This window comes from Schistocerca cancellata, chromosome 10 (assembly GCF_023864275.1).
Source record: "Schistocerca cancellata isolate TAMUIC-IGC-003103 chromosome 10, iqSchCanc2.1, whole genome shotgun sequence".
NCBI lineage: Eukaryota > Metazoa > Arthropoda > Insecta > Orthoptera > Acrididae > Schistocerca > Schistocerca cancellata.
This window is the reverse complement of record NC_064635.1, coordinates 156,875,419-156,903,322: the sequence shown is the minus strand read 5'-3', so window position 1 is coordinate 156,903,322 and position 27,904 is coordinate 156,875,419. Positions and strand designations below refer to the sequence as shown.

General features: G+C 50.3%; 34 non-coding genes across 34 annotated transcripts; all 34 read right to left on the bottom strand.

Moving 5' to 3' along the window:
* Window positions 1-99: 99 nt before the first annotated feature.
* Trnaa-agc (transfer RNA alanine (anticodon AGC)) lies at window positions 100-172 on the bottom strand. Its single transcript has one exon. It is a non-coding gene; the product is annotated as a tRNA-Ala (tRNA).
* A 423-nt stretch (window positions 173-595) lies between these two features.
* Window positions 596-668, bottom strand: Trnaa-ugc (transfer RNA alanine (anticodon UGC)). The gene has a single exon. It is a non-coding gene; the product is annotated as a tRNA-Ala (tRNA).
* A 1,074-nt stretch (window positions 669-1,742) lies between these two features.
* Trnaa-agc (transfer RNA alanine (anticodon AGC)) lies at window positions 1,743-1,815 on the bottom strand. Its single transcript has one exon. It is a non-coding gene; the product is annotated as a tRNA-Ala (tRNA).
* A 423-nt stretch (window positions 1,816-2,238) lies between these two features.
* On the bottom strand, window positions 2,239-2,311 carry Trnaa-ugc (transfer RNA alanine (anticodon UGC)). The gene has a single exon. It is a non-coding gene; the product is annotated as a tRNA-Ala (tRNA).
* Window positions 2,312-3,385: 1,074 nt separating this feature from the next.
* Window positions 3,386-3,458, bottom strand: Trnaa-agc (transfer RNA alanine (anticodon AGC)). The gene has a single exon. It is a non-coding gene; the product is annotated as a tRNA-Ala (tRNA).
* A 423-nt stretch (window positions 3,459-3,881) lies between these two features.
* Trnaa-ugc (transfer RNA alanine (anticodon UGC)) lies at window positions 3,882-3,954 on the bottom strand. The gene has a single exon. It is a non-coding gene; the product is annotated as a tRNA-Ala (tRNA).
* A 1,074-nt stretch (window positions 3,955-5,028) lies between these two features.
* On the bottom strand, window positions 5,029-5,101 carry Trnaa-agc (transfer RNA alanine (anticodon AGC)). Its single transcript has one exon. It is a non-coding gene; the product is annotated as a tRNA-Ala (tRNA).
* Window positions 5,102-5,524: 423 nt separating this feature from the next.
* Window positions 5,525-5,597, bottom strand: Trnaa-ugc (transfer RNA alanine (anticodon UGC)). The gene has a single exon. It is a non-coding gene; the product is annotated as a tRNA-Ala (tRNA).
* Window positions 5,598-6,671: 1,074 nt separating this feature from the next.
* Trnaa-agc (transfer RNA alanine (anticodon AGC)) lies at window positions 6,672-6,744 on the bottom strand. The gene has a single exon. It is a non-coding gene; the product is annotated as a tRNA-Ala (tRNA).
* Window positions 6,745-7,167: 423 nt separating this feature from the next.
* Trnaa-ugc (transfer RNA alanine (anticodon UGC)) lies at window positions 7,168-7,240 on the bottom strand. Its single transcript has one exon. It is a non-coding gene; the product is annotated as a tRNA-Ala (tRNA).
* A 1,074-nt stretch (window positions 7,241-8,314) lies between these two features.
* On the bottom strand, window positions 8,315-8,387 carry Trnaa-agc (transfer RNA alanine (anticodon AGC)). The gene has a single exon. It is a non-coding gene; the product is annotated as a tRNA-Ala (tRNA).
* A 423-nt stretch (window positions 8,388-8,810) lies between these two features.
* Trnaa-ugc (transfer RNA alanine (anticodon UGC)) lies at window positions 8,811-8,883 on the bottom strand. The gene has a single exon. It is a non-coding gene; the product is annotated as a tRNA-Ala (tRNA).
* Window positions 8,884-9,946: 1,063 nt separating this feature from the next.
* On the bottom strand, window positions 9,947-10,019 carry Trnaa-agc (transfer RNA alanine (anticodon AGC)). The gene has a single exon. It is a non-coding gene; the product is annotated as a tRNA-Ala (tRNA).
* Window positions 10,020-10,442: 423 nt separating this feature from the next.
* Window positions 10,443-10,515, bottom strand: Trnaa-ugc (transfer RNA alanine (anticodon UGC)). Its single transcript has one exon. It is a non-coding gene; the product is annotated as a tRNA-Ala (tRNA).
* Window positions 10,516-11,589: 1,074 nt separating this feature from the next.
* On the bottom strand, window positions 11,590-11,662 carry Trnaa-agc (transfer RNA alanine (anticodon AGC)). The gene has a single exon. It is a non-coding gene; the product is annotated as a tRNA-Ala (tRNA).
* A 423-nt stretch (window positions 11,663-12,085) lies between these two features.
* On the bottom strand, window positions 12,086-12,158 carry Trnaa-ugc (transfer RNA alanine (anticodon UGC)). Its single transcript has one exon. It is a non-coding gene; the product is annotated as a tRNA-Ala (tRNA).
* Window positions 12,159-13,232: 1,074 nt separating this feature from the next.
* On the bottom strand, window positions 13,233-13,305 carry Trnaa-agc (transfer RNA alanine (anticodon AGC)). The gene has a single exon. It is a non-coding gene; the product is annotated as a tRNA-Ala (tRNA).
* Window positions 13,306-13,728: 423 nt separating this feature from the next.
* On the bottom strand, window positions 13,729-13,801 carry Trnaa-ugc (transfer RNA alanine (anticodon UGC)). Its single transcript has one exon. It is a non-coding gene; the product is annotated as a tRNA-Ala (tRNA).
* A 1,074-nt stretch (window positions 13,802-14,875) lies between these two features.
* Trnaa-agc (transfer RNA alanine (anticodon AGC)) lies at window positions 14,876-14,948 on the bottom strand. Its single transcript has one exon. It is a non-coding gene; the product is annotated as a tRNA-Ala (tRNA).
* Window positions 14,949-15,371: 423 nt separating this feature from the next.
* On the bottom strand, window positions 15,372-15,444 carry Trnaa-ugc (transfer RNA alanine (anticodon UGC)). The gene has a single exon. It is a non-coding gene; the product is annotated as a tRNA-Ala (tRNA).
* Window positions 15,445-16,518: 1,074 nt separating this feature from the next.
* On the bottom strand, window positions 16,519-16,591 carry Trnaa-agc (transfer RNA alanine (anticodon AGC)). Its single transcript has one exon. It is a non-coding gene; the product is annotated as a tRNA-Ala (tRNA).
* A 423-nt stretch (window positions 16,592-17,014) lies between these two features.
* Window positions 17,015-17,087, bottom strand: Trnaa-ugc (transfer RNA alanine (anticodon UGC)). Its single transcript has one exon. It is a non-coding gene; the product is annotated as a tRNA-Ala (tRNA).
* A 1,063-nt stretch (window positions 17,088-18,150) lies between these two features.
* Window positions 18,151-18,223, bottom strand: Trnaa-agc (transfer RNA alanine (anticodon AGC)). The gene has a single exon. It is a non-coding gene; the product is annotated as a tRNA-Ala (tRNA).
* Window positions 18,224-18,646: 423 nt separating this feature from the next.
* Window positions 18,647-18,719, bottom strand: Trnaa-ugc (transfer RNA alanine (anticodon UGC)). The gene has a single exon. It is a non-coding gene; the product is annotated as a tRNA-Ala (tRNA).
* Window positions 18,720-19,782: 1,063 nt separating this feature from the next.
* On the bottom strand, window positions 19,783-19,855 carry Trnaa-agc (transfer RNA alanine (anticodon AGC)). Its single transcript has one exon. It is a non-coding gene; the product is annotated as a tRNA-Ala (tRNA).
* Window positions 19,856-20,278: 423 nt separating this feature from the next.
* Window positions 20,279-20,351, bottom strand: Trnaa-ugc (transfer RNA alanine (anticodon UGC)). The gene has a single exon. It is a non-coding gene; the product is annotated as a tRNA-Ala (tRNA).
* A 1,063-nt stretch (window positions 20,352-21,414) lies between these two features.
* Window positions 21,415-21,487, bottom strand: Trnaa-agc (transfer RNA alanine (anticodon AGC)). Its single transcript has one exon. It is a non-coding gene; the product is annotated as a tRNA-Ala (tRNA).
* Window positions 21,488-21,910: 423 nt separating this feature from the next.
* On the bottom strand, window positions 21,911-21,983 carry Trnaa-ugc (transfer RNA alanine (anticodon UGC)). The gene has a single exon. It is a non-coding gene; the product is annotated as a tRNA-Ala (tRNA).
* A 1,063-nt stretch (window positions 21,984-23,046) lies between these two features.
* On the bottom strand, window positions 23,047-23,119 carry Trnaa-agc (transfer RNA alanine (anticodon AGC)). Its single transcript has one exon. It is a non-coding gene; the product is annotated as a tRNA-Ala (tRNA).
* A 423-nt stretch (window positions 23,120-23,542) lies between these two features.
* Window positions 23,543-23,615, bottom strand: Trnaa-ugc (transfer RNA alanine (anticodon UGC)). Its single transcript has one exon. It is a non-coding gene; the product is annotated as a tRNA-Ala (tRNA).
* Window positions 23,616-24,678: 1,063 nt separating this feature from the next.
* Trnaa-agc (transfer RNA alanine (anticodon AGC)) lies at window positions 24,679-24,751 on the bottom strand. Its single transcript has one exon. It is a non-coding gene; the product is annotated as a tRNA-Ala (tRNA).
* Window positions 24,752-25,174: 423 nt separating this feature from the next.
* Trnaa-ugc (transfer RNA alanine (anticodon UGC)) lies at window positions 25,175-25,247 on the bottom strand. The gene has a single exon. It is a non-coding gene; the product is annotated as a tRNA-Ala (tRNA).
* Window positions 25,248-26,310: 1,063 nt separating this feature from the next.
* Window positions 26,311-26,383, bottom strand: Trnaa-agc (transfer RNA alanine (anticodon AGC)). Its single transcript has one exon. It is a non-coding gene; the product is annotated as a tRNA-Ala (tRNA).
* Window positions 26,384-26,806: 423 nt separating this feature from the next.
* On the bottom strand, window positions 26,807-26,879 carry Trnaa-ugc (transfer RNA alanine (anticodon UGC)). Its single transcript has one exon. It is a non-coding gene; the product is annotated as a tRNA-Ala (tRNA).
* Between the last annotated feature and the right edge of the window lie 1,025 nt (window positions 26,880-27,904).

Genomic DNA, 27,904 nt, shown 5'->3' with positions numbered 1-27,904 from the left:
GGCTGCTAATCGTTCGCTCGTATCTGCCTTGACACATTCGCTGGCTGTGAATTATTCCACTTGCATGGCAGTGTGGACATGTTGGTGTGTTAAAAATTCTGGAGGCGCTGGGTATCGATCCCAGTACCTCTCGCATGCTAAGCGAGCGCTCTACCATCTGAGCTACGCCCCCTGATGACAAATAGTGCTACATACAACCATATCAATACCACAGACCCTTGCACTCTCATTATTCCGCAGACAAACACTACTCTCAATGTGGCCGCGAGGGTGTCTTTCAGGTTTTCTGCATTCTGTATCGAATCGTAGTTGGCCAAAATTAAAGTGGCACGCACAACGTCGAAAATAGCGTTCGGCCACCACTCTGAGTAAGACGGACGTGTTGTCCACTCTCTAGACTTCATTGAGGTTAGGCCGTTATACCTAAGACAGATTTGCAGTCGATGACACCTCGACAACAGCCGGTCCTCACATTTACGTCTTGCTCTCCTTACGTCAGTATACATCATATGAGTCTGTGACGCTGGCTTTGCAACATCTTGCGTGTCTTTAGGCTCGCCGCGACCAACACTTACCATGCACTGTCCACAAAACATGGAGGCGCCGGGGCTTGAACCCGGGACCTTTCACATGCAAAGCGAACGCTCTACCAACTGAGCTACGCCCCCAAGCGCAACAGAGCTGCGCTGTTTTCCTTTCTTTGCTACTCTGAAGTGCACGGACCTGATGGTTGGTTGGTTTGTAGGGGTGAAGGGACCAGTGTATAAAGACGTGGTCACGTTCATATACACATGAGTTCCAAGTAGTTTCGATGTTCTGGTGTTACGACTACAAATTCCGTCTGTATTTAACGTCTTAAATTGAAAGGACTGTCGACTGATGACCACAGCAGTTGAGACCCATAGTGCTCAGAGCCATTTCTCGAAAGGACAGTCACAAATTGCTCCGTTTTCACTCCTTGTCGGCAATCACACCGCGCCTCAGGTAACAAGCACATCTGAAGCCCCATTGTGCACTCGACTGTTCATGCCAACTCACTGCCTCGCACTTTACTACTGTGTACCACTCTTGTCGTCCAACTGCAAAAGACTGGGCCACAACACGTTTCCGCGTCTCCATTGCACTGCGCAAACTACGAAACGCTCCCCAAACATGGCACTCACCAATGCAGACGACTTTTCCGACATTACACGACGCTCACGCAACGCTCACGCTAGTGACAGCCTTATTTAGAGCTTGACGTCGCGCCCAAGCGAGTGAGCACATTTCGCCTACGGCTTAGGCCGCCCACCTAGTGTGGCTGCTCGGTGTCTGCAGGCAGCGAGGGGCTGCAACCTTCCCGTGTTCGCGCCTATGTCACCTCTGCTTGCTTGTCAGAGACAGAGTATCGCAAAACATACAACTCACTCCATGAATTGATTGCTACGGCATCTGTCATCAGCAGTCACAACTAGCAACACCAGTAGCAGCCGACTGCACGTAAAGAATGGGAATGTGCAGTGGGATTTTTGTGAACTCGGCGCAAGGCAGATCTTTCCGACATAGGTTTGAGAATCTTAAGGGAGGACTTGTACTGTTTCTAAATTCAGTGTAGCGGTGGGAGGAGGGTGCTTCTTGCGCGTAACAGTACGCTTGCCAATTGTGGCTGCTAATCGTTCGCTCGTATCTGCCTTGACACATTCGCTGGCTGTGAATTATTCCACTTGCATGGCAGTGTGGACATGTTGGTGTGTTAAAAAATCTGGAGGCGCTGGGTATCGATCCCAGTACCTCTCGCATGCTAAGCGAGCGCTCTACCATCTGAGCTACGCCCCCTGATGACAAATAGTGCTACATACAACCATATCAATACCACAGACCCTTGCACTCTCATTATTCCGCAGACAAACACTACTCTCAATGTGGCCGCGAGGGTGTCTTTCAGGTTTTCTGCATTCTGTATCGAATCGTAGTTGGCCAAAATTAAAGTGGCACGCACAACGTCGAAAATAGCGTTCGGCCACCACTCTGAGTAAGACGGACGTGTTGTCCACTCTCTAGACTTCATTGAGGTTAGGCCGTTATACCTAAGACAGATTTGCAGTCGATGACACCTCGACAACAGCCGGTCCTCACATTTACGTCTTGCTCTCCTTACGTCAGTATACATCATATGAGTCTGTGACGCTGGCTTTGCAACATCTTGCGTGTCTTTAGGCTCGCCGCGACCAACACTTACCATGCACTGTCCACAAAACATGGAGGCGCCGGGGCTTGAACCCGGGACCTTTCACATGCAAAGCGAACGCTCTACCAACTGAGCTACGCCCCCAAGCGCAACAGAGCTGCGCTGTTTTCCTTTCTTTGCTACTCTGAAGTGCACGGACCTGATGGTTGGTTGGTTTGTAGGGGTGAAGGGACCAGTGTACAAAGGCGTGGTCACGTTCATATACACATGAGTTCCAAGTAGTTTCGATGTTCTGGTGTTACGACTACAAATTCCGTCTGTATTTAACGTCTTAAATTGAAAGGACTGTCGACTGATGACCACAGCAGTTGAGACCCATAGTGCTCAGAGCCATTTCTCGAAAGGACAGTCACAAATTGCTCCGTTTTCACTCCTTGTCGGCAATCACACCGCGCCTCAGGTAACAAGCACATCTGAAGCCCCATTGTGCACTCGACTGTTCATGCCAACTCACTGCCTCGCACTTTACTACTGTGTACCACTCTTGTCGTCCAACTGCAAAAGACTGGGCCACAACACGTTTCGGCGTCTCCATTGCACTGCGCAAACTACGAAACGCTCCCCAAACATGGCACTCACCAATGCAGACGACTTTTCCGACTTTACACGACGCTCACGCAACGCTCACGCTAGTGACAGCCTTATTTAGAGCTTGACGTCGCGCCCAAGCGAGTGAGCACATTTCGCCTACGGCTTAGGCCGCCCACCTAGTGTGGCTGCTCGGTGTCTGCAGGCAGCGAGGGGCTGCAACCTTCCCGTGTTCGCGCCTATGTCACCTCTGCTTGCTTGTCAGAGACAGAGTATCGCAAAACATACAACTCACTCCATGAATTGATTGCTACGGCATCTGTCATCAGCAGTCACAACTAGCAACACCAGTAGCAGCCGACTGCACGTAAAGAATGGGAATGTGCAGTGGGATTTTTGTGAACTCGGCGCAAGGCAGATCTTTCCGACATAGGTTTGAGAATCTTAAGGGAGGACTTGTACTGTTTCTAAATTCAGTGTAGCGGTGGGAGGAGGGTGCTTCTTGCGCGTAACAGTACGCTTGCCAATTGTGGCTGCTAATCGTTCGCTCGTATCTGCCTTGACACATTCGCTGGCTGTGAATTATTCCACTTGCATGGCAGTGTGGACATGTTGGTGTGTTAAAAATTCTGGAGGCGCTGGGTATCGATCCCAGTACCTCTCGCATGCTAAGCGAGCGCTCTACCATCTGAGCTACGCCCCCTGATGACAAATAGTGCTACATACAACCATATCAATACCACAGACCCTTGCACTCTCATTATTCCGCAGACAAACACTACTCTCAATGTGGCCGCGAGGGTGTCTTTCAGGTTTTCTGCATTCTGTATCGAATCGTAGTTGGCCAAAATTAAAGTGGCACGCACAACGTCGAAAATAGCGTTCGGCCACCACTCTGAGTAAGACGGACGTGTTGTCCACTCTCTAGACTTCATTGAGGTTAGGCCGTTATACCTAAGACAGATTTGCAGTCGATGACACCTCGACAACAGCCGGTCCTCACATTTACGTCTTGCTCTCCTTACGTCAGTATACATCATATGAGTCTGTGACGCTGGCTTTGCAACATCTTGCGTGTCTTTAGGCTCGCCGCGACCAACACTTACCATGCACTGTCCACAAAACATGGAGGCGCCGGGGCTTGAACCCGGGACCTTTCACATGCAAAGCGAACGCTCTACCAACTGAGCTACGCCCCCAAGCGCAACAGAGCTGCGCTGTTTTCCTTTCTTTGCTACTCTGAAGTGCACGGACCTGATGGTTGGTTGGTTTGTAGGGGTGAAGGGACCAGTGTATAAAGACGTGGTCACGTTCATATACACATGAGTTCCAAGTAGTTTCGATGTTCTGGTGTTACGACTACAAATTCCGTCTGTATTTAACGTCTTAAATTGAAAGGACTGTCGACTGATGACCACAGCAGTTGAGACCCATAGTGCTCAGAGCCATTTCTCGAAAGGACAGTCACAAATTGCTCCGTTTTCACTCCTTGTCGGCAATCACACCGCGCCTCAGGTAACAAGCACATCTGAAGCCCCATTGTGCACTCGACTGTTCATGCCAACTCACTGCCTCGCACTTTACTACTGTGTACCACTCTTGTCGTCCAACTGCAAAAGACTGGGCCACAACACGTTTCCGCGTCTCCATTGCACTGCGCAAACTACGAAACGCTCCCCAAACATGGCACTCACCAATGCAGACGACTTTTCCGACATTACACGACGCTCACGCAACGCTCACGCTAGTGACAGCCTTATTTAGAGCTTGACGTCGCGCCCAAGCGAGTGAGCACATTTCGCCTACGGCTTAGGCCGCCCACCTAGTGTGGCTGCTCGGTGTCTGCAGGCAGCGAGGGGCTGCAACCTTCCCGTGTTCGCGCCTATGTCACCTCTGCTTGCTTGTCAGAGACAGAGTATCGCAAAACATACAACTCACTCCATGAATTGATTGCTACGGCATCTGTCATCAGCAGTCACAACTAGCAACACCAGTAGCAGCCGACTGCACGTAAAGAATGGGAATGTGCAGTGGGATTTTTGTGAACTCGGCGCAAGGCAGATCTTTCCGACATAGGTTTGAGAATCTTAAGGGAGGACTTGTACTGTTTCTAAATTCAGTGTAGCGGTGGGAGGAGGGTGCTTCTTGCGCGTAACAGTACGCTTGCCAATTGTGGCTGCTAATCGTTCGCTCGTATCTGCCTTGACACATTCGCTGGCTGTGAATTATTCCACTTGCATGGCAGTGTGGACATGTTGGTGTGTTAAAAATTCTGGAGGCGCTGGGTATCGATCCCAGTACCTCTCGCATGCTAAGCGAGCGCTCTACCATCTGAGCTACGCCCCCTGATGACAAACAGTGCTACATACAACCATATCAATACCACAGACCCTTGCACTCTCATTATTCCGCAGACAAACACTACTCTCAATGTGGCCGCGAGGGTGTCTTTCAGGTTTTCTGCATTCTGTATCGAATCGTAGTTGGCCAAAATTAAAGTGGCACGCACAACGTCGAAAATAGCGTTCGGCCACCACTCTGAGTAAGACGGACGTGTTGTCCACTCTCTAGACTTCATTGAGGTTAGGCCGTTATACCTAAGACAGATTTGCAGTCGATGACACCTGGACAACAGCCGGTCCTCACATTTACGTCTTGCTCTCCTTACGTCAGTATACATCATATGAGTCTGTGACGCTGGCTTTGCAACATCTTGCGTGTCTTTAGGCTCGCCGCGACCAACACTTACCATGCACTGTCCACAAAACATGGAGGCGCCGGGGCTTGAACCCGGGACCTTTCACATGCAAAGCGAACGCTCTACCAACTGAGCTACGCCCCCAAGCGCAACAGAGCTGCGCTGTTTTCCTTTCTTTGCTACTCTGAAGTGCACGGACCTGATGGTTGGTTGGTTTGTAGGGGTGAAGGGACCAGTGTACAAAGGCGTGGTCACGTTCATATACACATGAGTTCCAAGTAGTTTCGATGTTCTGGTGTTACGACTACAAATTCCGTCTGTATTTAACGTCTTAAATTGAAAGGACTGTCGACTGATGACCACAGCAGTTGAGACCCATAGTGCTCAGAGCCATTTCTCGAAAGGACAGTCACAAATTGCTCCGTTTTCACTCCTTGTCGGCAATCACACCGCGCCTCAGGTAACAAGCACATCTGAAGCCCCATTGTGCACTCGACTGTTCATGCCAACTCACTGCCTCGCACTTTACTACTGTGTACCACTCTTGTCGTCCAACTGCAAAAGACTGGGCCACAACACGTTTCCGCGTCTCCATTGCACTGCGCAAACTACGAAACGCTCCCCAAACATGGCACTCACCAATGCAGACGACTTTTCCGACATTACACGACGCTCACGCAACGCTCACGCTAGTGACAGCCTTATTTAGAGCTTGACGTCGCGCCCAAGCGAGTGAGCACATTTCGCCTACGGCTTAGGCCGCCCACCTAGTGTGGCTGCTCGGTGTCTGCAGGCAGCGAGGGGCTGCAACCTTCCCGTGTTCGCGCCTATGTCACCTCTGCTTGCTTGTCAGAGACAGAGTATCGCAAAACATACAACTCACTCCATGAATTGATTGCTACGGCATCTGTCATCAGCAGTCACAACTAGCAACACCAGTAGCAGCCGACTGCACGTAAAGAATGGGAATGTGCAGTGGGATTTTTGTGAACTCGGCGCAAGGCAGATCTTTCCGACATAGGTTTGAGAATCTTAAGGGAGGACTTGTACTGTTTCTAAATTCAGTGTAGCGGTGGGAGGAGGGTGCTTCTTGCGCGTAACAGTACGCTTGCCAATTGTGGCTGCTAATCGTTCGCTCGTATCTGCCTTGACACATTCGCTGGCTGTGAATTATTCCACTTGCATGGCAGTGTGGACATGTTGGTGTGTTAAAAATTCTGGAGGCGCTGGGTATCGATCCCAGTACCTCTCGCATGCTAAGCGAGCGCTCTACCATCTGAGCTACGCCCCCTGATGACAAATAGTGCTACATACAACCATATCAATACCACAGACCCTTGCACTCTCATTATTCCGCAGACAAACACTACTCTCAATGTGGCCGCGAGGGTGTCTTTCAGGTTTTCTGCATTCTGTATCGAATCGTAGTTGGCCAAAATTAAAGTGGCACGCACAACGTCGAAAATAGCGTTCGGCCACCACTCTGAGTAAGACGGACGTGTTGTCCACTCTCTAGACTTCATTGAGGTTAGGCCGTTATACCTAAGACAGATTTGCAGTCGATGACACCTCGACAACAGCCGGTCCTCACATTTACGTCTTGCTCTCCTTACGTCAGTATACATCATATGAGTCTGTGACGCTGGCTTTGCAACATCTTGCGTGTCTTTAGGCTCGCCGCGACCAACACTTACCATGCACTGTCCACAAAACATGGAGGCGCCGGGGCTTGAACCCGGGACCTTTCACATGCAAAGCGAACGCTCTACCAACTGAGCTACGCCCCCAAGCGCAACAGAGCTGCGCTGTTTTCCTTTCTTTGCTACTCTGAAGTGCACGGACCTGATGGTTGGTTGGTTTGTAGGGGTGAAGGGACCAGTGTACAAAGGCGTGGTCACGTTCATATACACATGAGTTCCAAGTAGTTTCGATGTTCTGGTGTTACGACTACAAATTCCGTCTGTATTTAACGTCTTAAATTGAAAGGACTGTCGACTGATGACCACAGCAGTTGAGACCCATAGTGCTCAGAGCCATTTCTCGAAAGGACAGTCACAAATTGCTCCGTTTTCACTCCTTGTCGGCAATCACACCGCGCCTCAGGTAACAAGCACATCTGAAGCCCCATTGTGCACTCGACTGTTCATGCCAACTCACTGCCTCGCACTTTACTACTGTGTACCACTCTTGTCGTCCAACTGCAAAAGACTGGGCCACAACACGTTTCCGCGTCTCCATTGCACTGCGCAAACTACGAAACGCTCCCCAAACATGGCACTCACCAATGCAGACGACTTTTCCGACATTACACGACGCTCACGCAACGCTCACGCTAGTGACAGCCTTATTTAGAGCTTGACGTCGCGCCCAAGCGAGTGAGCACATTTCGCCTACGGCTTAGGCCGCCCACCTAGTGTGGCTGCTCGGTGTCTGCAGGCAGCGAGGGGCTGCAACCTTCCCGTGTTCGCGCCTATGTCACCTCTGCTTGCTTGTCAGAGACAGAGTATCGCAAAACATACAACTCACTCCATGAATTGATTGCTACGGCATCTGTCATCAGCAGTCACAACTAGCAACACCAGTAGCAGCCGACTGCACGTAAAGAATGGGAATGTGCAGTGGGATTTTTGTGAACTCGGCGCAAGGCAGATCTTTCCGACATAGGTTTGAGAATCTTAAGGGAGGACTTGTACTGTTTCTAAATTCAGTGTAGCGGTGGGAGGAGGGTGCTTCTTGCGCGTAACAGTACGCTTGCCAATTGTGGCTGCTAATCGTTCGCTCGTATCTGCCTTGACACATTCGCTGGCTGTGAATTATTCCACTTGCATGGCAGTGTGGACATGTTGGTGTGTTAAAAATTCTGGAGGCGCTGGGTATCGATCCCAGTACCTCTCGCATGCTAAGCGAGCGCTCTACCATCTGAGCTACGCCCCCTGATGACAAATAGTGCTACATACAACCATATCAATACCACAGACCCTTGCACTCTCATTATTCCGCAGACAAACACTACTCTCAATGTGGCCGCGAGGGTGTCTTTCAGGTTTTCTGCATTCTGTATCGAATCGTAGTTGGCCAAAATTAAAGTGGCACGCACAACGTCGAAAATAGCGTTCGGCCACCACTCTGAGTAAGACGGACGTGTTGTCCACTCTCTAGACTTCATTGAGGTTAGGCCGTTATACCTAAGACAGATTTGCAGTCGATGACACCTCGACAACAGCCGGTCCTCACATTTACGTCTTGCTCTCCTTACGTCAGTATACATCATATGAGTCTGTGACGCTGGCTTTGCAACATCTTGCGTGTCTTTAGGCTCGCCGCGACCAACACTTACCATGCACTGTCCACAAAACATGGAGGCGCCGGGGCTTGAACCCGGGACCTTTCACATGCAAAGCGAACGCTCTACCAACTGAGCTACGCCCCCAAGCGCAACAGAGCTGCGCTGTTTTCCTTTCTTTGCTACTCTGAAGTGCACGGACCTGATGGTTGGTTGGTTTGTAGGGGTGAAGGGACCAGTGTATAAAGACGTGGTCACGTTCATATACACATGAGTTCCAAGTAGTTTCGATGTTCTGGTGTTACGACTACAAATTCCGTCTGTATTTAACGTCTTAAATTGAAAGGACTGTCGACTGATGACCACAGCAGTTGAGACCCATAGTGCTCAGAGCCATTTCTCGAAAGGACAGTCACAAATTGCTCCGTTTTCACTCCTTGTCGGCAATCACACCGCGCCTCAGGTAACAAGCACATCTGAAGCCCCATTGTGCACTCGACTGTTCATGCCAACTCACTGCCTCGCACTTTACTACTGTGTACCACTCTTGTCGTCCAACTGCAAAAGACTGGGCCACAACACGTTTCGGCGTCTCCATTGCACTGCGCAAACTACGAAACGCTCCCCAAACATGGCACTCACCAATGCAGACGACTTTTCCGACTTTACACGACGCTCACGCTAGTGACAGCCTTATTTAGAGCTTGACGTCGCGCCCAAGCGAGTGAGCACATTTCGCCTACGGCTTAGGCCGCCCACCTAGTGTGGCTGCTCGGTGTCTGCAGGCAGCGAGGGGCTGCAACCTTCCCGTGTTCGCGCCTATGTCACCTCTGCTTGCTTGTCAGAGACAGAGTATCGCAAAACATACAACTCACTCCATGAATTGATTGCTACGGCATCTGTCATCAGCAGTCACAACTAGCAACACCAGTAGCAGCCGACTGCACGTAAAGAATGGGAATGTGCAGTGGGATTTTTGTGAACTCGGCGCAAGGCAGATCTTTCCGACATAGGTTTGAGAATCTTAAGGGAGGACTTGTACTGTTTCTAAATTCAGTGTAGCGGTGGGAGGAGGGTGCTTCTTGCGCGTAACAGTACGCTTGCCAATTGTGGCTGCTAATCGTTCGCTCGTATCTGCCTTGACACATTCGCTGGCTGTGAATTATTCCACTTGCATGGCAGTGTGGACATGTTGGTGTGTTAAAAATTCTGGAGGCGCTGGGTATCGATCCCAGTACCTCTCGCATGCTAAGCGAGCGCTCTACCATCTGAGCTACGCCCCCTGATGACAAATAGTGCTACATACAACCATATCAATACCACAGACCCTTGCACTCTCATTATTCCGCAGACAAACACTACTCTCAATGTGGCCGCGAGGGTGTCTTTCAGGTTTTCTGCATTCTGTATCGAATCGTAGTTGGCCAAAATTAAAGTGGCACGCACAACGTCGAAAATAGCGTTCGGCCACCACTCTGAGTAAGACGGACGTGTTGTCCACTCTCTAGACTTCATTGAGGTTAGGCCGTTATACCTAAGACAGATTTGCAGTCGATGACACCTCGACAACAGCCGGTCCTCACATTTACGTCTTGCTCTCCTTACGTCAGTATACATCATATGAGTCTGTGACGCTGGCTTTGCAACATCTTGCGTGTCTTTAGGCTCGCCGCGACCAACACTTACCATGCACTGTCCACAAAACATGGAGGCGCCGGGGCTTGAACCCGGGACCTTTCACATGCAAAGCGAACGCTCTACCAACTGAGCTACGCCCCCAAGCGCAACAGAGCTGCGCTGTTTTCCTTTCTTTGCTACTCTGAAGTGCACGGACCTGATGGTTGGTTGGTTTGTAGGGGTGAAGGGACCAGTGTATAAAGACGTGGTCACGTTCATATACACATGAGTTCCAAGTAGTTTCGATGTTCTGGTGTTACGACTACAAATTCCGTCTGTATTTAACGTCTTAAATTGAAAGGACTGTCGACTGATGACCACAGCAGTTGAGACCCATAGTGCTCAGAGCCATTTCTCGAAAGGACAGTCACAAATTGCTCCGTTTTCACTCCTTGTCGGCAATCACACCGCGCCTCAGGTAACAAGCACATCTGAAGCCCCATTGTGCACTCGACTGTTCATGCCAACTCACTGCCTCGCACTTTACTACTGTGTACCACTCTTGTCGTCCAACTGCAAAAGACTGGGCCACAACACGTTTCCGCGTCTCCATTGCACTGCGCAAACTACGAAACGCTCCCCAAACATGGCACTCACCAATGCAGACGACTTTTCCGACATTACACGACGCTCACGCAACGCTCACGCTAGTGACAGCCTTATTTAGAGCTTGACGTCGCGCCCAAGCGAGTGAGCACATTTCGCCTACGGCTTAGGCCGCCCACCTAGTGTGGCTGCTCGGTGTCTGCAGGCAGCGAGGGGCTGCAACCTTCCCGTGTTCGCGCCTATGTCACCTCTGCTTGCTTGTCAGAGACAGAGTATCGCAAAACATACAACTCACTCCATGAATTGATTGCTACGGCATCTGTCATCAGCAGTCACAACTAGCAACACCAGTAGCAGCCGACTGCACGTAAAGAATGGGAATGTGCAGTGGGATTTTTGTGAACTCGGCGCAAGGCAGATCTTTCCGACATAGGTTTGAGAATCTTAAGGGAGGACTTGTACTGTTTCTAAATTCAGTGTAGCGGTGGGAGGAGGGTGCTTCTTGCGCGTAACAGTACGCTTGCCAATTGTGGCTGCTAATCGTTCGCTCGTATCTGCCTTGACACATTCGCTGGCTGTGAATTATTCCACTTGCATGGCAGTGTGGACATGTTGGTGTGTTAAAAATTCTGGAGGCGCTGGGTATCGATCCCAGTACCTCTCGCATGCTAAGCGAGCGCTCTACCATCTGAGCTACGCCCCCTGATGACAAATAGTGCTACATACAACCATATCAATACCACAGACCCTTGCACTCTCATTATTCCGCAGACAAACACTACTCTCAATGTGGCCGCGAGGGTGTCTTTCAGGTTTTCTGCATTCTGTATCGAATCGTAGTTGGCCAAAATTAAAGTGGCACGCACAACGTCGAAAATAGCGTTCGGCCACCACTCTGAGTAAGACGGACGTGTTGTCCACTCTCTAGACTTCATTGAGGTTAGGCCGTTATACCTAAGACAGATTTGCAGTCGATGACACCTCGACAACAGCCGGTCCTCACATTTACGTCTTGCTCTCCTTACGTCAGTATACATCATATGAGTCTGTGACGCTGGCTTTGCAACATCTTGCGTGTCTTTAGGCTCGCCGCGACCAACACTTACCATGCACTGTCCACAAAACATGGAGGCGCCGGGGCTTGAACCCGGGACCTTTCACATGCAAAGCGAACGCTCTACCAACTGAGCTACGCCCCCAAGCGCAACAGAGCTGCGCTGTTTTCCTTTCTTTGCTACTCTGAAGTGCACGGACCTGATGGTTGGTTGGTTTGTAGGGGTGAAGGGACCAGTGTATAAAGACGTGGTCACGTTCATATACACATGAGTTCCAAGTAGTTTCGATGTTCTGGTGTTACGACTACAAATTCCGTCTGTATTTAACGTCTTAAATTGAAAGGACTGTCGACTGATGACCACAGCAGTTGAGACCCATAGTGCTCAGAGCCATTTCTCGAAAGGACAGTCACAAATTGCTCCGTTTTCACTCCTTGTCGGCAATCACACCGCGCCTCAGGTAACAAGCACATCTGAAGCCCCATTGTGCACTCGACTGTTCATGCCAACTCACTGCCTCGCACTTTACTACTGTGTACCACTCTTGTCGTCCAACTGCAAAAGACTGGGCCACAACACGTTTCGGCGTCTCCATTGCACTGCGCAAACTACGAAACGCTCCCCAAACATGGCACTCACCAATGCAGACGACTTTTCCGACATTACACGACGCTCACGCAACGCTCACGCTAGTGACAGCCTTATTTAGAGCTTGACGTCGCGCCCAAGCGAGTGAGCACATTTCGCCTACGGCTTAGGCCGCCCACCTAGTGTGGCTGCTCGGTGTCTGCAGGCAGCGAGGGGCTGCAACCTTCCCGTGTTCGCGCCTATGTCACCTCTGCTTGCTTGTCAGAGACAGAGTATCGCAAAACATACAACTCACTCCATGAATTGATTGCTACGGCATCTGTCATCAGCAGTCACAACTAGCAACACCAGTAGCAGCCGACTGCACGTAAAGAATGGGAATGTGCAGTGGGATTTTTGTGAACTCGGCGCAAGGCAGATCTTTCCGACATAGGTTTGAGAATCTTAAGGGAGGACTTGTACTGTTTCTAAATTCAGTGTAGCGGTGGGAGGAGGGTGCTTCTTGCGCGTAACAGTACGCTTGCCAATTGTGGCTGCTAATCGTTCGCTCGTATCTGCCTTGACACATTCGCTGGCTGTGAATTATTCCACTTGCATGGCAGTGTGGACATGTTGGTGTGTTAAAAATTCTGGAGGCGCTGGGTATCGATCCCAGTACCTCTCGCATGCTAAGCGAGCGCTCTACCATCTGAGCTACGCCCCCTGATGACAAATAGTGCTACATACAACCATATCAATACCACAGACCCTTGCACTCTCATTATTCCGCAGACAAACACTACTCTCAATGTGGCCGCGAGGGTGTCTTTCAGGTTTTCTGCATTCTGTATCGAATCGTAGTTGGCCAAAATTAAAGTGGCACGCACAACGTCGAAAATAGCGTTCGGCCACCACTCTGAGTAAGACGGACGTGTTGTCCACTCTCTAGACTTCATTGAGGTTAGGCCGTTATACCTAAGACAGATTTGCAGTCGATGACACCTCGACAACAGCCGGTCCTCACATTTACGTCTTGCTCTCCTTACGTCAGTATACATCATATGAGTCTGTGACGCTGGCTTTGCAACATCTTGCGTGTCTTTAGGCTCGCCGCGACCAACACTTACCATGCACTGTCCACAAAACATGGAGGCGCCGGGGCTTGAACCCGGGACCTTTCACATGCAAAGCGAACGCTCTACCAACTGAGCTACGCCCCCAAGCGCAACAGAGCTGCGCTGTTTTCCTTTCTTTGCTACTCTGAAGTGCACGGACCTGATGGTTGGTTGGTTTGTAGGGGTGAAGGGACCAGTGTACAAAGGCGTGGTCACGTTCATATACACATGAGTTCCAAGTAGTTTCGATGTTCTGGTGTTACGACTACAAATTCCGTCTGTATTTAACGTCTTAAATTGAAAGGACTGTCGACTGATGACCACAGCAGTTGAGACCCATAGTGCTCAGAGCCATTTCTCGAAAGGACAGTCACAAATTGCTCCGTTTTCACTCCTTGTCGGCAATCACACCGCGCCTCAGGTAACAAGCACATCTGAAGCCCCATTGTGCACTCGACTGTTCATGCCAACTCACTGCCTCGCACTTTACTACTGTGTACCACTCTTGTCGTCCAACTGCAAAAGACTGGGCCACAACACGTTTCGGCGTCTCCATTGCACTGCGCAAACTACGAAACGCTCCCCAAACATGGCACTCACCAATGCAGACGACTTTTCCGACTTTACACGACGCTCACGCAACGCTCACGCTAGTGACAGCCTTATTTAGAGCTTGACGTCGCGCCCAAGCGAGTGAGCACATTTCGCCTACGGCTTAGGCCGCCCACCTAGTGTGGCTGCTCGGTGTCTGCAGGCAGCGAGGGGCTGCAACCTTCCCGTGTTCGCGCCTATGTCACCTCTGCTTGCTTGTCAGAGACAGAGTATCGCAAAACATACAACTCACTCCATGAATTGATTGCTACGGCATCTGTCATCAGCAGTCACAACTAGCAACACCAGTAGCAGCCGACTGCACGTAAAGAATGGGAATGTGCAGTGGGATTTTTGTGAACTCGGCGCAAGGCAGATCTTTCCGACATAGGTTTGAGAATCTTAAGGGAGGACTTGTACTGTTTCTAAATTCAGTGTAGCGGTGGGAGGAGGGTGCTTCTTGCGCGTAACAGTACGCTTGCCAATTGTGGCTGCTAATCGTTCGCTCGTATCTGCCTTGACACATTCGCTGGCTGTGAATTATTCCACTTGCATGGCAGTGTGGACATGTTGGTGTGTTAAAAATTCTGGAGGCGCTGGGTATCGATCCCAGTACCTCTCGCATGCTAAGCGAGCGCTCTACCATCTGAGCTACGCCCCCTGATGACAAATAGTGCTACATACAACCATATCAATACCACAGACCCTTGCACTCTCATTATTCCGCAGACAAACACTACTCTCAATGTGGCCGCGAGGGTGTCTTTCAGGTTTTCTGCATTCTGTATCGAATCGTAGTTGGCCAAAATTAAAGTGGCACGCACAACGTCGAAAATAGCGTTCGGCCACCACTCTGAGTAAGACGGACGTGTTGTCCACTCTCTAGACTTCATTGAGGTTAGGCCGTTATACCTAAGACAGATTTGCAGTCGATGACACCTCGACAACAGCCGGTCCTCACATTTACGTCTTGCTCTCCTTACGTCAGTATACATCATATGAGTCTGTGACGCTGGCTTTGCAACATCTTGCGTGTCTTTAGGCTCGCCGCGACCAACACTTACCATGCACTGTCCACAAAACATGGAGGCGCCGGGGCTTGAACCCGGGACCTTTCACATGCAAAGCGAACGCTCTACCAACTGAGCTACGCCCCCAAGCGCAACAGAGCTGCGCTGTTTTCCTTTCTTTGCTACTCTGAAGTGCACGGACCTGATGGTTGGTTGGTTTGTAGGGGTGAAGGGACCAGTGTATAAAGACGTGGTCACGTTCATATACACATGAGTTCCAAGTAGTTTCGATGTTCTGGTGTTACGACTACAAATTCCGTCTGTATTTAACGTCTTAAATTGAAAGGACTGTCGACTGATGACCACAGCAGTTGAGACCCATAGTGCTCAGAGCCATTTCTCGAAAGGACAGTCACAAATTGCTCCGTTTTCACTCCTTGTCGGCAATCACACCGCGCCTCAGGTAACAAGCACATCTGAAGCCCCATTGTGCACTCGACTGTTCATGCCAACTCACTGCCTCGCACTTTACTACTGTGTACCACTCTTGTCGTCCAACTGCAAAAGACTGGGCCACAACACGTTTCCGCGTCTCCATTGCACTGCGCAAACTACGAAACGCTCCCCAAACATGGCACTCACCAATGCAGACGACTTTTCCGACATTACACGACGCTCACGCAACGCTCACGCTAGTGACAGCCTTATTTAGAGCTTGACGTCGCGCCCAAGCGAGTGAGCACATTTCGCCTACGGCTTAGGCCGCCCACCTAGTGTGGCTGCTCGGTGTCTGCAGGCAGCGAGGGGCTGCAACCTTCCCGTGTTCGCGCCTATGTCACCTCTGCTTGCTTGTCAGAGACAGAGTATCGCAAAACATACAACTCACTCCATGAATTGATTGCTACGGCATCTGTCATCAGCAGTCACAACTAGCAACACCAGTAGCAGCCGACTGCACGTAAAGAATGGGAATGTGCAGTGGGATTTTTGTGAACTCGGCGCAAGGCAGATCTTTCCGACATAGGTTTGAGAATCTTAAGGGAGGACTTGTACTGTTTCTAAATTCAGTGTAGCGGTGGGAGGAGGGTGCTTCTTGCGCGTAACAGTACGCTTGCCAATTGTGGCTGCTAATCGTTCGCTCGTATCTGCCTTGACACATTCGCTGGCTGTGAATTATTCCACTTGCATGGCAGTGTGGACATGTTGGTGTGTTAAAAATTCTGGAGGCGCTGGGTATCGATCCCAGTACCTCTCGCATGCTAAGCGAGCGCTCTACCATCTGAGCTACGCCCCCTGATGACAAATAGTGCTACATACAACCATATCAATACCACAGACCCTTGCACTCTCATTATTCCGCAGACAAACACTACTCTCAATGTGGCCGCGAGGGTGTCTTTCAGGTTTTCTGCATTCTGTATCGAATCGTAGTTGGCCAAAATTAAAGTGGCACGCACAACGTCGAAAATAGCGTTCGGCCACCACTCTGAGTAAGACGGACGTGTTGTCCACTCTCTAGACTTCATTGAGGTTAGGCCGTTATACCTAAGACAGATTTGCAGTCGATGACACCTCGACAACAGCCGGTCCTCACATTTACGTCTTGCTCTCCTTACGTCAGTATACATCATATGAGTCTGTGACGCTGGCTTTGCAACATCTTGCGTGTCTTTAGGCTCGCCGCGACCAACACTTACCATGCACTGTCCACAAAACATGGAGGCGCCGGGGCTTGAACCCGGGACCTTTCACATGCAAAGCGAACGCTCTACCAACTGAGCTACGCCCCCAAGCGCAACAGAGCTGCGCTGTTTTCCTTTCTTTGCTACTCTGAAGTGCACGGACCTGATGGTTGGTTGGTTTGTAGGGGTGAAGGGACCAGTGTACAAAGGCGTGGTCACGTTCATATACACATGAGTTCCAAGTAGTTTCGATGTTCTGGTGTTACGACTACAAATTCCGTCTGTATTTAACGTCTTAAATTGAAAGGACTGTCGACTGATGACCACAGCAGTTGAGACCCATAGTGCTCAGAGCCATTTCTCGAAAGGACAGTCACAAATTGCTCCGTTTTCACTCCTTGTCGGCAATCACACCGCGCCTCAGGTAACAAGCACATCTGAAGCCCCATTGTGCACTCGACTGTTCATGCCAACTCACTGCCTCGCACTTTACTACTGTGTACCACTCTTGTCGTCCAACTGCAAAAGACTGGGCCACAACACGTTTCCGCGTCTCCATTGCACTGCGCAAACTACGAAACGCTCCCCAAACATGGCACTCACCAATGCAGACGACTTTTCCGACTTTACACGACGCTCACGCTAGTGACAGCCTTATTTAGAGCTTGACGTCGCGCCCAAGCGAGTGAGCACATTTCGCCTACGGCTTAGGCCGCCCACCTAGTGTGGCTGCTCGGTGTCTGCAGGCAGCGAGGGGCTGCAACCTTCCCGTGTTCGCGCCTATGTCACCTCTGCTTGCTTGTCAGAGACAGAGTATCGCAAAACATACAACTCACTCCATGAATTGATTGCTACGGCATCTGTCATCAGCAGTCACAACTAGCAACACCAGTAGCAGCCGACTGCACGTAAAGAATGGGAATGTGCAGTGGGATTTTTGTGAACTCGGCGCAAGGCAGATCTTTCCGACATAGGTTTGAGAATCTTAAGGGAGGACTTGTACTGTTTCTAAATTCAGTGTAGCGGTGGGAGGAGGGTGCTTCTTGCGCGTAACAGTACGCTTGCCAATTGTGGCTGCTAATCGTTCGCTCGTATCTGCCTTGACACATTCGCTGGCTGTGAATTATTCCACTTGCATGGCAGTGTGGACATGTTGGTGTGTTAAAAATTCTGGAGGCGCTGGGTATCGATCCCAGTACCTCTCGCATGCTAAGCGAGCGCTCTACCATCTGAGCTACGCCCCCTGATGACAAATAGTGCTACATACAACCATATCAATACCACAGACCCTTGCACTCTCATTATTCCGCAGACAAACACTACTCTCAATGTGGCCGCGAGGGTGTCTTTCAGGTTTTCTGCATTCTGTATCGAATCGTAGTTGGCCAAAATTAAAGTGGCACGCACAACGTCGAAAATAGCGTTCGGCCACCACTCTGAGTAAGACGGACGTGTTGTCCACTCTCTAGACTTCATTGAGGTTAGGCCGTTATACCTAAGACAGATTTGCAGTCGATGACACCTCGACAACAGCCGGTCCTCACATTTACGTCTTGCTCTCCTTACGTCAGTATACATCATATGAGTCTGTGACGCTGGCTTTGCAACATCTTGCGTGTCTTTAGGCTCGCCGCGACCAACACTTACCATGCACTGTCCACAAAACATGGAGGCGCCGGGGCTTGAACCCGGGACCTTTCACATGCAAAGCGAACGCTCTACCAACTGAGCTACGCCCCCAAGCGCATCAGAGCTGCGCTGTTTTCCTTTCTTTGCTACTCTGAAGTGCACGGACCTGATGGTTGGTTGGTTTGTAGGGGTGAAGGGACCAGTGTATAAAGACGTGGTCACGTTCATATACACATGAGTTCCAAGTAGTTTCGATGTTCTGGTGTTACGACTACAAATTCCGTCTGTATTTAACGTCTTAAATTGAAAGGACTGTCGACTGATGACCACAGCAGTTGAGACCCATAGTGCTCAGAGCCATTTCTCGAAAGGACAGTCACAAATTGCTCCGTTTTCACTCCTTGTCGGCAATCACACCGCGCCTCAGGTAACAAGCACATCTGAAGCCCCATTGTGCACTCGACTGTTCATGCCAACTCACTGCCTCGCACTTTACTACTGTGTACCACTCTTGTCGTCCAACTGCAAAAGACTGGGCCACAACACGTTTCCGCGTCTCCATTGCACTGCGCAAACTACGAAACGCTCCCCAAACATGGCACTCACCAATGCAGACGACTTTTCCGACTTTACACGACGCTCACGCTAGTGACAGCCTTATTTAGAGCTTGACGTCGCGCCCAAGCGAGTGAGCACATTTCGCCTACGGCTTAGGCCGCCCACCTAGTGTGGCTGCTCGGTGTCTGCAGGCAGCGAGGGGCTGCAACCTTCCCGTGTTCGCGCCTATGTCACCTCTGCTTGCTTGTCAGAGACAGAGTATCGCAAAACATACAACTCACTCCATGAATTGATTGCTACGACATCTGTCATCAGCAGTCACAACTAGCAACACCAGTAGCAGCCGACTGCACGTAAAGAATGGGAATGTGCAGTGGGATTTTTGTGAACTCGGCGCAAGGCAGATCTTTCCGACATAGGTTTGAGAATCTTAAGGGAGGACTTGTACTGTTTCTAAATTCAGTGTAGCGGTGGGAGGAGGGTGCTTCTTGCGCGTAACAGTACGCTTGCCAATTGTGGCTGCTAATCGTTCGCTCGTATCTGCCTTGACACATTCGCTGGCTGTGAATTATTCCACTTGCATGGCAGTGTGGACATGTTGGTGTGTTAAAAATTCTGGAGGCGCTGGGTATCGATCCCAGTACCTCTCGCATGCTAAGCGAGCGCTCTACCATCTGAGCTACGCCCCCTGATGACAAATAGTGCTACATACAACCATATCAATACCACAGACCCTTGCACTCTCATTATTCCGCAGACAAACACTACTCTCAATGTGGCCGCGAGGGTGTCTTTCAGGTTTTCTGCATTCTGTATCGAATCGTAGTTGGCCAAAATTAAAGTGGCACGCACAACGTCGAAAATAGCGTTCGGCCACCACTCTGAGTAAGACGGACGTGTTGTCCACTCTCTAGACTTCATTGAGGTTAGGCCGTTATACCTAAGACAGATTTGCAGTCGATGACACCTCGACAACAGCCGGTCCTCACATTTACGTCTTGCTCTCCTTACGTCAGTATACATCATATGAGTCTGTGACGCTGGCTTTGCAACATCTTGCGTGTCTTTAGGCTCGCCGCGACCAACACTTACCATGCACTGTCCACAAAACATGGAGGCGCCGGGGCTTGAACCCGGGACCTTTCACATGCAAAGCGAACGCTCTACCAACTGAGCTACGCCCCCAAGCGCATCAGAGCTGCGCTGTTTTCCTTTCTTTGCTACTCTGAAGTGCACGGACCTGATGGTTGGTTGGTTTGTAGGGGTGAAGGGACCAGTGTATAAAGACGTGGTCACGTTCATATACACATGAGTTCCAAGTAGTTTCGATGTTCTGGTGTTACGACTACAAATTCCGTCTGTATTTAACGTCTTAAATTGAAAGGACTGTCGACTGATGACCACAGCAGTTGAGACCCATAGTGCTCAGAGCCATTTCTCGAAAGGACAGTCACAAATTGCTCCGTTTTCACTCCTTGTCGGCAATCACACCGCGCCTCAGGTAACAAGCACATCTGAAGCCCCATTGTGCACTCGACTGTTCATGCCAACTCACTGCCTCGCACTTTACTACTGTGTACCACTCTTGTCGTCCAACTGCAAAAGACTGGGCCACAACACGTTTCCGCGTCTCCATTGCACTGCGCAAACTACGAAACGCTCCCCAAACATGGCACTCACCAATGCAGACGACTTTTCCGACTTTACACGACGCTCACGCTAGTGACAGCCTTATTTAGAGCTTGACGTCGCGCCCAAGCGAGTGAGCACATTTCGCCTACGCCTTAGGCCGCCCACCTAGTGTGGCTGCTCGGTGTCTGCAGGCAGCGAGGGGCTGCAACCTTCCCGTGTTCGCGCCTATGTCACCTCTGCTTGCTTGTCAGAGACAGAGTATCGCAAAACATACAACTCACTCCATGAATTGATTGCTACGGCATCTGTCATCAGCAGTCACAACTAGCAACACCAGTAGCAGCCGACTGCACGTAAAGAATGGGAATGTGCAGTGGGATTTTTGTGAACTCGGCGCAAGGCAGATCTTTCCGACATAGGTTTGAGAATCTTAAGGGAGGACTTGTACTGTTTCTAAATTCAGTGTAGCGGTGGGAGGAGGGTGCTTCTTGCGCGTAACAGTACGCTTGCCAATTGTGGCTGCTAATCGTTCGCTCGTATCTGCCTTGACACATTCGCTGGCTGTGAATTATTCCACTTGCATGGCAGTGTGGACATGTTGGTGTGTTAAAAATTCTGGAGGCGCTGGGTATCGATCCCAGTACCTCTCGCATGCTAAGCGAGCGCTCTACCATCTGAGCTACGCCCCCTGATGACAAATAGTGCTACATACAACCATATCAATACCACAGACCCTTGCACTCTCATTATTCCGCAGACAAACACTACTCTCAATGTGGCCGCGAGGGTGTCTTTCAGGTTTTCTGCATTCTGTATCGAATCGTAGTTGGCCAAAATTAAAGTGGCACGCACAACGTCGAAAATAGCGTTCGGCCACCACTCTGAGTAAGACGGACGTGTTGTCCACTCTCTAGACTTCATTGAGGTTAGGCCGTTATACCTAAGACAGATTTGCAGTCGATGACACCTCGACAACAGCCGGTCCTCACATTTACGTCTTGCTCTCCTTACGTCAGTATACATCATATGAGTCTGTGACGCTGGCTTTGCAACATCTTGCGTGTCTTTAGGCTCGCCGCGACCAACACTTACCATGCACTGTCCACAAAACATGGAGGCGCCGGGGCTTGAACCCGGGACCTTTCACATGCAAAGCGAACGCTCTACCAACTGAGCTACGCCCCCAAGCGCATCAGAGCTGCGCTGTTTTCCTTTCTTTGCTACTCTGAAGTGCACGGACCTGATGGTTGGTTGGTTTGTAGGGGTGAAGGGACCAGTGTATAAAGACGTGGTCACGTTCATATACACATGAGTTCCAAGTAGTTTCGATGTTCTGGTGTTACGACTACAAATTCCGTCTGTATTTAACGTCTTAAATTGAAAGGACTGTCGACTGATGACCACAGCAGTTGAGACCCATAGTGCTCAGAGCCATTTCTCGAAAGGACAGTCACAAATTGCTCCGTTTTCACTCCTTGTCGGCAATCACACCGCGCCTCAGGTAACAAGCACATCTGAAGCCCCATTGTGCACTCGACTGTTCATGCCAACTCACTGCCTCGCACTTTACTACTGTGTACCACTCTTGTCGTCCAACTGCAAAAGACTGGGCCACAACACGTTTCCGCGTCTCCATTGCACTGCGCAAACTACGAAACGCTCCCCAAACATGGCACTCACCAATGCAGACGACTTTTCCGACTTTACACGACGCTCACGCTAGTGACAGCCTTATTTAGAGCTTGACGTCGCGCCCAAGCGAGTGAGCACATTTCGCCTACGGCTTAGGCCGCCCACCTAGTGTGGCTGCTCGGTGTCTGCAGGCAGCGAGGGGCTGCAACCTTCCCGTGTTCGCGCCTATGTCACCTCTGCTTGCTTGTCAGAGACAGAGTATCGCAAAACATACAACTCACTCCATGAATTGATTGCTACGGCATCTGTCATCAGCAGTCACAACTAGCAACACCAGTAGCAGCCGACTGCACGTAAAGAATGGGAATGTGCAGTGGGATTTTTGTGAACTCGGCGCAAGGCAGATCTTTCCGACATAGGTTTGAGAATCTTAAGGGAGGACTTGTACTGTTTCTAAATTCAGTGTAGCGGTGGGAGGAGGGTGCTTCTTGCGCGTAACAGTACGCTTGCCAATTGTGGCTGCTAATCGTTCGCTCGTATCTGCCTTGACACATTCGCTGGCTGTGAATTATTCCACTTGCATGGCAGTGTGGACATGTTGGTGTGTTAAAAATTCTGGAGGCGCTGGGTATCGATCCCAGTACCTCTCGCATGCTAAGCGAGCGCTCTACCATCTGAGCTACGCCCCCTGATGACAAATAGTGCTACATACAACCATATCAATACCACAGACCCTTGCACTCTCATTATTCCGCAGACAAACACTACTCTCAATGTGGCCGCGAGGGTGTCTTTCAGGTTTTCTGCATTCTGTATCGAATCGTAGTTGGCCAAAATTAAAGTGGCACGCACAACGTCGAAAATAGCGTTCGGCCACCACTCTGAGTAAGACGGACGTGTTGTCCACTCTCTAGACTTCATTGAGGTTAGGCCGTTATACCTAAGACAGATTTGCAGTCGATGACACCTCGACAACAGCCGGTCCTCACATTTACGTCTTGCTCTCCTTACGTCAGTATACATCATATGAGTCTGTGACGCTGGCTTTGCAACATCTTGCGTGTCTTTAGGCTCGCCGCGACCAACACTTACCATGCACTGTCCACAAAACATGGAGGCGCCGGGGCTTGAACCCGGGACCTTTCACATGCAAAGCGAACGCTCTACCAACTGAGCTACGCCCCCAAGCGCAACAGAGCTGCGCTGTTTTCCTTTCTTTGCTACTCTGAAGTGCACGGACCTGATGGTTGGTTGGTTTGTAGGGGTGAAGGGACCAGTGTACAAAGGCGTGGTCACGTTCATATACACATGAGTTCCAAGTAGTTTCGATGTTCTGGTGTTACGACTACAAATTCCGTCTGTATTTAACGTCTTAAATTGAAAGGACTGTCGACTGATGACCACAGCAGTTGAGACCCATAGTGCTCAGAGCCATTTCTCGAAAGGACAGTCACAAATTGCTCCGTTTTCACTCCTTGTCGGCAATCACACCGCGCCTCAGGTAACAAGCACATCTGAAGCCCCATTGTGCACTCGACTGTTCATGCCAACTCACTGCCTCGCACTTTACTACTGTGTACCACTCTTGTCGTCCAACTGCAAAAGACTGGGCCACAACACGTTTCCGCGTCTCCATTGCACTGCGCAAACTACGAAACGCTCCCCAAACATGGCACTCACCAATGCAGACGACTTTTCCGACTTTACACGACGCTCACGCTAGTGACAGCCTTATTTAGAGCTTGACGTCGCGCCCAAGCGAGTGAGCACATTTCGCCTACGGCTTAGGCCGCCCACCTAGTGTGGCTGCTCGGTGTCTGCAGGCAGCGAGGGGCTGCAACCTTCCCGTGTTCGCGCCTATGTCACCTCTGCTTGCTTGTCAGAGACAGAGTATCGCAAAACATACAACTCACTCCATGAATTGATTGCTACGGCATCTGTCATCAGCAGTCACAACTAGCAACACCAGTAGCAGCCGACTGCACGTAAAGAATGGGAATGTGCAGTGGGATTTTTGTGAACTCGGCGCAAGGCAGATCTTTCCGACATAGGTTTGAGAATCTTAAGGGAGGACTTGTACTGTTTCTAAATTCAGTGTAGCGGTGGGAGGAGGGTGCTTCTTGCGCGTAACAGTACGCTTGCCAATTGTGGCTGCTAATCGTTCGCTCGTATCTGCCTTGACACATTCGCTGGCTGTGAATTATTCCACTTGCATGGCAGTGTGGACATGTTGGTGTGTTAAAAATTCTGGAGGCGCTGGGTATCGATCCCAGTACCTCTCGCATGCTAAGCGAGCGCTCTACCATCTGAGCTACGCCCCCTGATGACAAATAGTGCTACATACAACCATATCAATACCACAGACCCTTGCACTCTCATTATTCCGCAGACAAACACTACTCTCAATGTGGCCGCGAGGGTGTCTTTCAGGTTTTCTGCATTCTGTATCGAATCGTAGTTGGCCAAAATTAAAGTGGCACGCACAACGTCGAAAATAGCGTTCGGCCACCACTCTGAGTAAGACGGACGTGTTGTCCACTCTCTAGACTTCATTGAGGTTAGGCCGTTATACCTAAGACAGATTTGCAGTCGATGACACCTCGACAACAGCCGGTCCTCACATTTACGTCTTGCTCTCCTTACGTCAGTATACATCATATGAGTCTGTGACGCTGGCTTTGCAACATCTTGCGTGTCTTTAGGCTCGCCGCGACCAACACTTACCATGCACTGTCCACAAAACATGGAGGCGCCGGGGCTTGAACCCGGGACCTTTCACATGCAAAGCGAACGCTCTACCAACTGAGCTACGCCCCCAAGCGCAACAGAGCTGCGCTGTTTTCCTTTCTTTGCTACTCTGAAGTGCACGGACCTGATGGTTGGTTGGTTTGTAGGGGTGAAGGGACCAGTGTACAAAGGCGTGGTCACGTTCATATACACATGAGTTCCAAGTAGTTTCGATGTTCTGGTGTTACGACTACAAATTCCGTCTGTATTTAACGTCTTAAATTGAAAGGACTGTCGACTGATGACCACAGCAGTTGAGACCCATAGTGCTCAGAGCCATTTCTCGAAAGGACAGTCACAAATTGCTCCGTTTTCACTCCTTGTCGGCAATCACACCGCGCCTCAGGTAACAAGCACATCTGAAGCCCCATTGTGCACTCGACTGTTCATGCCAACTCACTGCCTCGCACTTTACTACTGTGTACCACTCTTGTCGTCCAACTGCAAAAGACTGGGCCACAACACGTTTCCGCGTCTCCATTGCACTGCGCAAACTACGAAACGCTCCCCAAACATGGCACTCACCAATGCAGACGACTTTTCCGACTTTACACGACGCTCACGCTAGTGACAGCCTTATTTAGAGCTTGACGTCGCGCCCAAGCGAGTGAGCACATTTCGCCTACGGCTTAGGCCGCCCACCTAGTGTGGCTGCTCGGTGTCTGCAGGCAGCGAGGGGCTGCAACCTTCCCGTGTTCGCGCCTATGTCACCTCTGCTTGCTTGTCAGAGACAGAGTATCGCAAAACATACAACTCACTCCATGAATTGATTGCTACGGCATCTGTCATCAGCAGTCACAACTAGCAACACCAGTAGCAGCCGACTGCACGTAAAGAATGGGAATGTGCAGTGGGATTTTTGTGAACTCGGCGCAAGGCAGATCTTTCCGACATAGGTTTGAGAATCTTAAGGGAGGACTTGTACTGTTTCTAAATTCAGTGTAGCGGTGGGAGGAGGGTGCTTCTTGCGCGTAACAGTACGCTTGCCAATTGTGGCTGCTAATCGTTCGCTCGTATCTGCCTTGACACATTCGCTGGCTGTGAATTATTCCACTTGCATGGCAGTGTGGACATGTTGGTGTGTTAAAAATTCTGGAGGCGCTGGGTATCGATCCCAGTACCTCTCGCATGCTAAGCGAGCGCTCTACCATCTGAGCTACGCCCCCTGATGACAAATAGTGCTACATACAACCATATCAATACCACAGACCCTTGCACTCTCATTATTCCGCAGACAAACACTACTCTCAATGTGGCCGCGAGGGTGTCTTTCAGGTTTTCTGCATTCTGTATCGAATCGTAGTTGGCCAAAATTAAAGTGGCACGCACAACGTCGAAAATAGCGTTCGGCCACCACTCTGAGTAAGACGGACGTGTTGTCCACTCTCTAGACTTCATTGAGGTTAGGCCGTTATACCTAAGACAGATTTGCAGTCGATGACACCTCGACAACAGCCGGTCCTCACATTTACGTCTTGCTCTCCTTACGTCAGTATACATCATATGAGTCTGTGACGCTGGCTTTGCAACATCTTGCGTGTCTTTAGGCTCGCCGCGACCAACACTTACCATGCACTGTCCACAAAACATGGAGGCGCCGGGGCTTGAACCCGGGACCTTTCACATGCAAAGCGAACGCTCTACCAACTGAGCTACGCCCCCAAGCGCAACAGAGCTGCGCTGTTTTCCTTTCTTTGCTACTCTGAAGTGCACGGACCTGATGGTTGGTTGGTTTGTAGGGGTGAAGGGACCAGTGTACAAAGGCGTGGTCACGTTCATATACACATGAGTTCCAAGTAGTTTCGATGTTCTGGTGTTACGACTACAAATTCCGTCTGTATTTAACGTCTTAAATTGAAAGGACTGTCGACTGATGACCACAGCAGTTGAGACCCATAGTGCTCAGAGCCATTTCTCGAAAGGACAGTCACAAATTGCTCCGTTTTCACTCCTTGTCGGCAATCACACCGCGCCTCAGGTAACAAGCACATCTGAAGCCCCATTGTGCACTCGACTGTTCATGCCAACTCACTGCCTCGCACTTTACTACTGTGTACCACTCTTGTCGTCCAACTGCAAAAGACTGGGCCACAACACGTTTCCGCGTCTCCATTGCACTGCGCAAACTACGAAACGCTCCCCAAACATGGCACTCACCAATGCAGACGACTTTTCCGACTTTACACGACGCTCACGCTAGTGACAGCCTTATTTAGAGCTTGACGTCGCGCCCAAGCGAGTGAGCACATTTCGCCTACGGCTTAGGCCGCCCACCTAGTGTGGCTGCTCGGTGTCTGCAGGCAGCGAGGGGCTGCAACCTTCCCGTGTTCGCGCCTATGTCACCTCTGCTTGCTTGTCAGAGACAGAGTATCGCAAAACATACAACTCACTCCATGAATTGATTGCTACGGCATCTGTCATCAGCAGTCACAACTAGCAACACCAGTAGCAGCCGACTGCACGTAAAGAATGGGAATGTGCAGTGGGATTTTTGTGAACTCGGCGCAAGGCAGATCTTTCCGACATAGGTTTGAGAATCTTAAGGGAGGACTTGTACTGTTTCTAAATTCAGTGTAGCGGTGGGAGGAGGGTGCTTCTTGCGCGTAACAGTACGCTTGCCAATTGTGGCTGCTAATCGTTCGCTCGTATCTGCCTTGACACATTCGCTGGCTGTGAATTATTCCACT